At 31.8% G+C, this 9,329-nt stretch overlaps 1 non-coding gene across 1 annotated transcript; it reads left to right on the forward strand.

Moving 5' to 3' along the window:
- The first annotated feature begins 3,273 nt into the window (after positions 1 to 3,273).
- On the forward strand, positions 3,274 to 3,345 carry TRNAW-CCA (transfer RNA tryptophan (anticodon CCA)). Its single transcript has one exon. It is a non-coding gene; the product is annotated as a tRNA-Trp (tRNA).
- The last annotated feature ends 5,984 nt before the right edge of the window (positions 3,346 to 9,329 follow it).

Raw genomic sequence — 9,329 nt, forward strand, 5'->3', positions numbered from 1 at the left:
TTCTGATTAGCTTTACTTTTGTATGAAGCAATATCAATGACTAACCATCTTTCTAGTTCTAGGATAAAGAGTTTTTGGTTGACATTGTCATGTTTAAGCTTGAAATAAATCGAACTTGGTTGCTATTATAATTCTTATGGCCCTATCCTGCGTTGTGCAAGAAGGGAAAGATGCCATTAATACTAATAGTTTGGAAGTGTTGCCATTTAAATACAAAGGAGCATATTTAGCCAGAACATAAGAACCAAGTATTTTACTTGTAGCCCTTAAATTAATCTTGATGATTTTGGAACATCTTTAATTAAAAAAATCCCCTATAACCTTAATCTGTATAGAAAAAGTTGCTAGACTTTATTTATTTATTTATTTTGACATGGAAAAGAATATTTCATTATAAGGTGTTTGACAATATATCAAATGCCAAGACAATATCAAAATAATTGGGAGCATCTTCAATTCACACATCCTCATGAGATGATGCGTAATGTGCGCAAATTTTAAATTTTGAAAATGAAAAGAGAGAGGTTATTAACAAATTGTAAGTAAATTGTTAATAAAGTAGTTGGCTAGCCTTATTAACAAAGAGAGAGCTCTTGGATGAACTCTAATATCTTTGACATGCAAAGTAGTTGGCACTTCATCAAACTACCATATCCTCTCTTCCTAATATTGTAGTAACATGTTTAGAAGCACATCACTATATTCTCCCTCGCCTATCTTTCTCTCCCTTGTTGGCATTTTCTCCATGACTCCATCTTTTGAGTTTCTTAGACTCCTCAGAAGACCAAGTCAATGGAAGTTCCAACTCCGATGAAGCCTCTTGAACCTAATTCAAATCATTGAGACTAAGGAACAGCTCCATGCCTACAAGAGATGACATGATCTAATGGTGGAAAGGTGTTATTTTCAAATATTAAGTTCATCTATTTTGATATAACAGGTGAGTTCATTTTTGGGTGAACATGGTTTGTTTCAATTTATTTTGATATACCCCATTCCAGCCCATCCACTTGTCTCATTTATCATTCGGAGACTAATACTACTTTTTTTTTTTTTAATAAAAAAATATACTCTAAAAAATTTATTTCTTTTTTTTTATTTGTCAAAAAACCTAACTATTAAGAATTCACTTTTTAAGATGAACAAGTGAAATGTTAGGGGGTTTGAATTCCGGTCTATGTATATATTAAGAGACCTAAAAAATTTATTTTTATGTATCCTTTTTATTTTATTTTTTGGGTTAAATATCAGTCTTTAATTTATTTATTTTTTGAGGAGTTGGTCTTTAATTTAATATTATTAAAATTACTTTTTACTTTATAAATTTTTTTTTTTTTCAGTAAAAAGTGAGTAAATCAAAGAGTGGTTTAATACTGTTAAGAAAATAGTAGTTTAAGATTAAAAGATAAAAGTTTTTTTTTTTGACAAAAAGTAAAAGATAAAAGTTATTCTCTTAACCAAAAAAAAAGAGTATATATATCTAAAAAAAATATCTTTTGATGCGTCAAACAAGAAAGAAAAAATATAAATAGGATAGGAATATTACTATTACCCACTTCATTCAATAATTGAAAAGGAAATTCCATTCGAAAATTCAAAGAGTTTGAAGAAGCATGGGCACGAGATGGTTAAGGGGCATGTCAATCTTCCGGTGGCCGGAGTTAGATCTGTCGTTTCCTTGGTCAGTATTCCGGTGGCCGGCGTTGAACCTTTCGTATTGGAACGTTGGCCGGAGCTTTCAAGAGACTCTGTTACGGTGGAACTTTTGGTTGGTTGATGACGTGTTGTGGGAACTCGTCAGGTGTATCGAGTCTTTGGCTTTGTTATCTATAATTTGTTATTATTTCCTTTGTTGCGGTTGTACTCTCTGATTTTTCAATATAGTTCATGATATTTAATTCGTCTGTATAGTTTTCTTTTTCTAAAGTTCGTGTGTCTAATTAAAACCTAGAAATATTAAAGTTGTGACAGAATTGTATATACTATTTGTAATGTGTGCTGTGAATCTGTGTTATCTTGAGAATCAGGTTACTCTCAATCTCAAATTTGTGGAGTTCAGTTAGTTACACAGTTTTGACCATTAATTTTTTATTGAAGGGGTTGTTGCGACCATAATAAGTTATTAAGTATTAATTTAACATAAATGCTAATAAATATTCTAAAACAACTTGTTAAGAAGTCTAAAAAGTATTTTGTTTTTTTCGTTATTGAAATCTAAAGAGGATTGAAAATGGTGTATTTAACATGAGTATTATCAACAATGACCACAGAAGGTTGGGAAGATGGAGTTGTCCATCCTCTTGGCCAGTTGGGTGTACAATTTTCCATAAAAAAATTTGACATCAAAAGTTAGACAAATAATTTAGCATCCGGATGATTATTAGCTCGAACTTGAAACGTAGTAGTGACTTGTTTTGCCTTAATTCATTGAGAGAAATGTTATCAATATCCAATAACTCAATAGATAATAATCCACTTGAGTTGCTTTGGTGATATTGACTTAAGATCTCCTCCTCGTGAGTATATGTATGTATATTCATGGGTTGCACGGTGGTGACAGGTGATCCGTTAAGGTAATGTAACTTCAAACAAGTCCTTATCACACAGTAAAAAGTACTTGGTGCACCTCAGCAAACATATATATTTTTTAGTATTGAAGACAAAGTAAGAAGTACTTGGTGTCCAATGAGTAAAACTATCAATGCCTTGTGTTTTGCAATATTGAAACTTGAAAATCATGTTAGATTTCAAGGTTTGGATGGCTCAAACTTCAATCTGTGATGATGAAATGTGGTTTAATCATAAAAATTACTTTAACTAAATTTAAATTTTACAAAATCAATCATTGCTAAAATCAGTTTTTGTCATGCAAAATGAAACACATGAAGTATGAAATACATTCTGACTCCTATGCTAACCAGCCACTAAAAAAAGCGACATAAATATCACTCGTCACCACTACTCACCTCAAAAGAACACCTTTGTAAAAGAGAACTTACTTCTCATCACCAACACCGAGCCACATCCGAAGAACTCCTTCTCTAAAGATCATTCAGCTTCCACCACCGCACAACCTCCGGTCCACGAAGGAACACCATAAAAGCCCAAAACCAAACTAGCACCAACATACTGTGTTTGAGTCAATAGTAGTTTGAGAATGCAATCAATACCATCGTAGTTTTGAGAATGGCCTCGTATTTGAATTGAAATACAATAGTCATGATATATATGTATATGTGTATATAATATAACAAAGCAAAGAAGGTCAATAATGGATCTGTGGCGCAATGGTAGCGCGTCTGACTCCAGATCAGAAGGTTGCGTGTTCGATTCACGTCAGGTTCATTACCCTTTTTTATGTTCTTTTTTGACAGAAAATGCTTCTCTAGAACAGGGGCCAGATAGAAAGAGATTACGAAAGAGAGCTTTGAGATTATTTTTTCCTTAGTTATACTTTAATTTATAGAGATTACTTTTCTTCTTCTATGAGAAAATGATTATTTATTTTTTTGCATTTTAGGGAGTCTATGGTCTGTATCATTCTCCTATAACTTCATGTGTCACTGGATTTTGATAAAATGTGAAATACACTCTCCCACAAGCTTCTAATGCTATTAACCAAAACCGTTTTTGGCTTTGCTAGTTACTGTACATTCTAATGCTGTTAAGGAAGTTAATTCTTGTAACAAGAAAGTTTCAGGGTCTACTCTTTCACCTTTATGGATAGAAATAGCATTCTGCAACACTGCAACAAGCATAATATTGTAGAACTCTTGGTCATATATGCTCTGATGCTATTGGATAGAAAATAGAAGTTATAAGATATTAACTTTAGTATTATTGCTATTGCACTGTCTCATGAACCAATTGTCTCAAAAGCATTAGTGTTTTGTTTTTTGTTAAGAAGTCAAACTGGTTCACCGAAATTGGCACTAGAGAATCGAACATGAAACCTTGTTAAAAGTTTTTAGTTGTTAGTTGAAACTTTCACCGTGAAAGACATGAATGGTTTAATATCAACACACTGCTTCATTTTTGAATGTTTGTTTGCAGTATGGGAATTCGAAAGCAATTATAGAGGTGGCTGGAGTGATATCCCATTCACTTATTTCAGTCCTGGCCAGTTTAACTACATCAGACACTTGAACACTATACTTATAAGAGAGGCACTTACTACAACAGTCGGTAGAAGAGGCACTTGCCACAACAATCGCTGGAACACTACTGAACTACCGATAACAGACAATTAGTTACCAAATCAAACGCCACCGAGAGACTATGTTGATAGCAAGTGCTTACCATATTATACGTCGGAACCAGCTATTCCTTCTCCAAGCTCAATGTCCACAACCAAATACTGTACCAATGGAATTTGTGATGTTAAGTTTACTCACACGAATTTTTAAGAACATAATAATGAAAAGAGACATCGAACATTATTAGAACTCCATGAGCAATTAATGAAATTTAAAACTTCAAATGGACAAGAGAGTAAACATACAACAAATTCCCTAATGTCCAATAGTTCAACTTAAGAAAGTTCCAAAATCTAAGAAAAATGGGGTGCCCCGTAGAAAATGTGAGTTATGAAGCACCTAGGTTTTAGTTGCAAGGAAGTTCAAGTTGAAGACTCCAAAAGGAAACCTGGGGATGAGGATAACATTAGTTTTGAGCTACAATTTCAACATGTTTCAGCCTAATTGACTCAACAGACCAAAGGCAAAAAACATCATGAGTTTCAAAATACTACCATGGAAATTAATTATCAGACACAATCAACCCTGGTACACAATTTATGATATGGTGATTTTGCAGCAATAGCAATACCACAAAGTCCCATAATTTCAGAAGTAGGATCAAGTTTTGAATCCAAATAACATCATGAGCTTGATAATCACTTGCACTCACACCACCACATGCAGTGAGGTTAAGTTTTGAATCCCCAACTGAACATGTTTTTCACATTGATATAGAACACCAAATATTGGAAGCCATGGTATATCATGAAAGCCAACATGTTTCATATTAAGAGCCAGTTTGGATAAACAGTTTATTTGCAGTTTATAGCATAAGTGCTTATCATGATAAGCACTTTTTCATAAGCTTACATAAGCTATTTTGATAGAAAAGGATTAAGTAAATTTTAATTGTTCTTGTATATGCTATAAGCTGTTTTTTAAGCTATATTGGTGAGCTTATGCAAGTAAGCCGAAAAAAGCTTATGAAAGTTGTTTTCATACGTTCTCCCAAACTGTCTCACAAAACTTACGTAGATAGACTAAAATAAGTCAATCCAAACAGACCCCAAGACTGACAGTAGCGGCTGGATATCTATTTCCTTGGTAGTATTGTTGGCCCAACATCCTACCAAAGAAATACGAAATCCAACTGCTACCATGAGTCAGCAGTACTGTAACCCAAATTGCAGATGGAAGCTCTCAAGCTGAACTGGAGATGAATGATCATAGCACAAAGAAACAAAGTCAAGCAGTTTCAAATAGAGCAACTAATATGAATGGTGACTCTGAAAAGAACATAAAACAACAATTAGGATAGCATGTTTTTCAATACTCAATACTCACTTCAGTTCAGCTTATTAAAAATCTAAAATTTAATCAATATGTAAAAATCTAAAATTTCATCAACATCTATAGAGATTTTAAATATTACACAATAATAACAAGAGAACCAAACCAAAATATCTAAACCAAACAAGAAAGCTTTACCACTTAAAACCCCTTAATCATTCATGCATTATTTACAGAAAGAATTCATTCATATTCAAGCATCCCATTTAAAAAAAAAAAAAAAAAAAAAAAAAACTTCTTTTTAACAACATTCACTCCAAATATGAGTAGAAAAAATGAAAGTAAAAATAGAACAAGACACGACAATAATGTGGTGGCGGCAGCTATGCATGTTAGCAAACTTAAGAAGACAATAAGTAAAGTGAATGTTTCTTCAATAAGCTGTACGACTAACATGGTTATACCGGTTTATTTAAGTTTAACATTTGTATTGGATTAATATTTTAGTTTTAAAATATTGGTCATTTATGTTAGTAAAATTAATTAAGTTAGTTCTTTTATTTATTTTTTTGCAATAAATTGAACTTTTTTTATACAACTTTGTTAAAAAAAATGCTTTCAGAACCATTTAACATTGTAGTAGAAAGTTCAAAAAGTGATCATGGATAATTCTCTCTAAAAAAAACATATATAATGTTGTTTTTGGATTTCCACACTGTTGTATTTGAATTTTCAAATTCTATTATCTGCCGAAGTTGTTATTAGGTTGAGTCACGACCAGATCGCTCTCTTTAAGACGTTTTGTGGCACTGCCCAAAATTGTTCAAGACAGACTATCAACCACGCCGTCTCCAGGATAAAACAAGTCCGGCTACAACTGTGCGGTTAACTACTGCACCGTAGAAAACCGTTCGAGAATTACACCCTCAAATATGGTACTAAGACCACTCTTTAATACTGAAACCACCTTAATATGGTATTGTAACCACTCTGTTATGGTGTTGAGACCACTCAAATATGGTATTGCCACCATTCTAATATTAATTTCTCCAAAACATCAATATGGCACTACGACCACTCAAATATGGTGATACATCATTTCTCCTCGAATAGAAAAATATTGAAACACTTTTTATATATATCGTTAAGATCATTTTTAATTCTGACGGGACATTGTTATTCCAAACAGGGATTATGATCTTAAAAGTACTCTTTATTCTGAAGGGACATATATTATCGAAGGGACTATGTTTTAAGAGCATTCTTAATTCTGAAGGGACATTAAACCGAAAAGGGACTATGGTATTAAGAACACTCTTAATTCCGAAGGGACAGAAAAAGGAGATGAAGAGAAGAAAGACTCGTCAACACAAGTCAAGAAAGGGAGAAGAGATAAAGAGTTTCCGACAACTCAATGAAACTCTTTGGTGTTTTTTAAATTGAGTGCAGTCCTCTATTTATATAGAGAATTTGTAACTGTTTTAGCGAAAATTGCGACAACAGTCGCTCTAATGGATAAGATTAAAATGGAGTTTATCCATTAATCATTTCAACAACACTTGTGGATATGATCAAAAGAAACAAATCCACAAAAGCGGAGGAAACAAACTATTGGATTTGAATGAAGGAAATATAAGAAATTTAATTAAATTCTTATTCTTATCACAACCACCATAAGGTAAATTTATAGGAAGTGATATTCTCGAATAAAAATAATAATTACTATTATTTTTATCATTATCAAGTATTTAAAATTAAATACCGCAATTTAAACACTACTAATGTGTGTGTTCTATTTTATGTGGGACCTCCCACACTCTATTTTTTCAATTCACACAACATTAGATCAAAGTATAATTATTTGGTGTTTAATCTTCCAATTTTTCTTCCAACATCACACTAATATTCCAACAGATAATGAATATCATGTACATTTAAACACAATTTAAATTTATTAATGGATATCTATCTGGTATAGCAATTGTAGAATTCCTACCTTAAATCCAAAGCAAGTGGAAAATCTAATCATATTTCATATATGTCCAGTGAAATTGGTCTAAACCAACACCACAATATTGAACTCATAAAAAATAAGGAACCTAGAGTTCAAATAAAACCACAATCTCTGCATATTATTGTCCTTAAAACTACTAATTAAGTTTTACTTAGAAGACCCAACGCCATAGAAATTTAGAAACTATAGGATGAGGCACGTTTTCCATCCAATATCTGTATCATAGCTTTCTAGTAACAACTACTAAACTCATCTGCTGGACAGCTAGAGTATTCTTAATTCTTATATTTGTCACCCTACTGTGATCCATCATTGAAAATGTATTCATACACTAAAGAATAAATAATGTGGTCAATGTTAGCAAGGTCCAAACTCCTTATATACAATTAATTTACAACACCTAATTGTTAGCTAGCATTTGTTTTTAGTGAGGTTGTTGATGATTCTACCTTGATCCTTGACAAATAAAAATATCATGTATTGCGTGTAATCAATCAAGAGGGTTTTTGTTTTATTTCAATGAACGAAATCTTAGTAGCAAATCTGTGGTCCTGTCTTTCTTAATTCTAGGAGAGTGGTTTTTAATTAATTAAGAGAGCAATGTCTAGAAAGTTCTCAAATTTGGCATCTTACATGGAAGAAGTGAACGAACAATAAAGTATGTTTGGTTTTGGCAGCACATGTCAAGTGAGTAAAGACACCCGTGACTCGTGACACGAGGCCAAACCAAACCAAACCTTAAACAATGTGTTGATGTAAGTGTGGTTTATTGACAAGGAAATGTCTCCGGAATATTGGTTAAAGAATTATAAAAGGAAATATATTATCGAAAATTGTGTATTTTACTTTTTGAAATTTGAAAAAGTGCTGCTTTTAATAATGATTTTGTTTTTTCTTTCCACTTTTAGTTGCTTAATTAGTGTTCCGGGAATATTGGTTAACAAGACCCGATTGATAATGATAATAATTTTGTAAAAATAATTTGGTTAATTAAGTTTGGTTTGAAGTGATTCATTTTTTTTCCTTTGGTTAAGTGAAGTGATTCATTTATATTTGAATGCTAATAATGTACCATGCTAAAATCAAATTTAATATAAATTCTCAACCTAACGAAAAAGCTACCTTTTGATACATATAAAAATAGATTAAGAAAAACATACCCACTTCAAGGTTTGTAGGAAAAAATTAATTTTTAATTGACAATAGCTAAAATATTTTATGTCCATTAAGAGATACAATCAACTCTAATACAATTTGAGTGAAATCAAACCCATTAAAAGTAGTAGCCCATGGTTAAGTTAAAAAACAAACAACAAACCTATGTAATTTTTTTTTTATTCGCGATGTAAATTTTTTAACATTGGAAGACCACAGAATGGACACACATAGAATTTCAAGAAAAAACACCGACAATGATGTTTAGAGATCCAACTATTTCCCTTTTAATAAAATCGATTACAAACATATTTATACCTTTTTTTAAAAAAATTGGATAATCTCATACACAATTATAAAGATTAATCTCACAAGTCGAATAGTATCATGTACAAGACAAAGACGATTTCCCACAACTATTAATCCTACAAACTGTTAGTTGGACTCGAACGGAAAATTCAACTTTTATAAATTATAGAACCTAATATATTTTAATGGTGAAATTATCCACTTAATACTCAAATATTTTTCACATCAAGAAGATTTAAATCCTATTATATTAAACTAAAAGAAAACAAAACTATGTCCAACAATTTGTTAACTCACTCAACCACTAAAACTAACCTTAAATA

Source organism: Medicago truncatula, chromosome 2 (assembly GCF_003473485.1).
Source record: "Medicago truncatula cultivar Jemalong A17 chromosome 2, MtrunA17r5.0-ANR, whole genome shotgun sequence".
NCBI lineage: Eukaryota > Viridiplantae > Streptophyta > Magnoliopsida > Fabales > Fabaceae > Medicago > Medicago truncatula.